The following is a 2277-nucleotide window of genomic DNA, read 5'->3' on the forward strand; positions in this document are numbered from 1 at the left end:
CCAGGAGCCATCTTTCAGCACGCCAGAGCTCTTCATTCCATTCTGGCTCTGAAACAGCGGAGCCATTAGCCGCATTATGCAAGGATAGGAAATCAGTAATGAGCCAATTATTGATAAGCACGCATATTAAACAGGCTGAAAAAAAAAACGTGCCAGCACTGCCGCACGCTGGCTGCGTTCTGCAGAGAAGCGGCCTTACAGCTCCGGGTTTCAATTCCCTCTAACATATGCACCGACATTTATGGGGCTTTTGTAAGATCTAATTGGGATTGGTAACAGAACCCTGCCTTCCACTCTGTGGGATGTTTTAACTATTCATCAAATTTGTATAAAAAGAAGAGGAAAAAATAAAATCACAGCCAGTCTTAGAAAACACAGGGAAGTGATCTGAGTAATGACAGTCTGCCACATACGTTACGGGTCGGACTGTAGCCCCCAACAATACGTACCTGTGAACATGACCCTGGCTGGGAAGAGGTGCTCCCACAGTGTAACAGGTGCTCAGAGTAGGGTGGGCCCTAAACCCAGTCACTTCTGAGTTACAAAAAGAAGAGAGAGACACCAGGGTGGGACTGGGGGAGGGCCAGATGTGATTCAGCTGGACAGCTGATGGGGAAGCCCACTCCCTGTCACCTGGGGGCTTTATTCCAGGTTCTCTCAGGGCCCCAATACCTCAGTGACGTCACTGAGGTGCTCCTAGAGCCGGGCGGGGGGCAGTGATGTCAGGCAAGGTCAGGGACTCATCCATCAAGTGATTGATAGCTTGGATGCAACAGGACCACAACAGTGGCTCTCCCGGGGGCACCCCTCCCTGCCGCTGGGCCCCAGACCTAATGGCACTGATGGCTGCACCTACTTGATGACCACCACATCCTACTGTTGGTCTGGGGATACCCAAAATTCCCAGGGTCTTATACTTGGGGGGCTGGGGGTGCAGAAGCCCAGTCTTGGTCCCCACCCTTGTTTAATCTAGGTGACCTCCAACTGCCATTAAAGCTAAGAGCTCTGTTTGAATCTTAGTTCTGTCATCAAACGTGAGAGCTGTCTCTTTTTGTTCTATCTCGTCTCCACATGAGATTTCCATTTTCTTCTCCATCTGAGATCTACAGAGATGAAAGTACACGCAACCATGAGCTGTCAGCTCTAGAGGCACATCTCAGCAACGCGCCAACAATCAGCTAAGATGCTCAGTCTTGTCACAGCTCTTTTACTCCTCCTTCCGGCACCTTCTAACCAGTAATGATGCAAAGCTCCTATCCATCTGTCCTGATTACTTCTGTGACACTCTGACAAGAATATACCACAAATGGGATGGCCTAACAAACAGGAGTTTATTCTCTTACAGCTTGGAGGCTTTAAGTCCAACCTCAAAGCGCCAGGCTCTAGGGGCTGGGTGAAAGCTCTTTAACCTTGGGGTTCAGCTCTGCCTCTTGCTCCCGACCCACTGAAGCTAGAGGCATCTCTTCACTCAGGCAACTACTGGCTGCTGAGGCTGACAAACCCGAGGCTGACAAGTAAAAAGGCACAGTCCCTATGTTACCAAACCACACGGCACACCATTAATTTCAGTCCATTGTAAGTCCCAAGGTTGGCAGAGCATGGCAGGCTGCTGAACAATGACATGGCTACATGCAGGGTCCAAGCATGCCATAAGCTAGAGACCGTTCCCAAAGCTATTTCTCATATATGGGAAGCAGACCACATACCCAACAGTAGCTGGTCAGCAGCTCCCAGTAGATCCTGCCATGGAGTTGATTACCAGTCTCATCATAGGAAACACTACATCCAGCTGCCCAGCCATCCAACCAGGCCCAGCCAAGCTGACACAGAAACTTAACCACCACACCATCTAAATGTCCCAGACCCTCCCTAGCGCCTACGTTATAATCCTAGACTGAGAGCCTCATAAGGTGGGGACTGTGTCGGGTTCCGCTCACCTCTGGGTCCCCAACAGCCAGCCTGCACACCAGGATTTGCTGAATGAACGAACGGATGAAGGAATGACAGTGCGGGGTCACCCGTCAGTCTCCACCCACGCGGGGCAGCCCACAGTGTCGGTGTCTCCAGGTGAGCCAACCCTGGGCTCTGGCACTGGCTCCAGAGCATGGCCCTCTGCTCACTCTGGGAAGGTCCCCATCTCTCTTCAGCGTCTATTCCCAGGCTCTTGGGTGAACACGGGGCGTGCATCTTCCCCACCCTTTGTGCTTGCCTGCTCTGCTCTTTTATATTTCAAAAGAGACGATTTCAGACACAGCCCGCACTGATACTACCTCACTG

The sequence above is a fragment of the Orycteropus afer genome, unplaced genomic scaffold (genome assembly GCF_000298275.1).
Source record: "Orycteropus afer afer isolate SDZICR_OR568_19922 unplaced genomic scaffold, OryAfe1.0 scaffold00057, whole genome shotgun sequence".
NCBI classification, from domain to species: Eukaryota; Metazoa; Chordata; class Mammalia; order Tubulidentata; family Orycteropodidae; genus Orycteropus; species Orycteropus afer.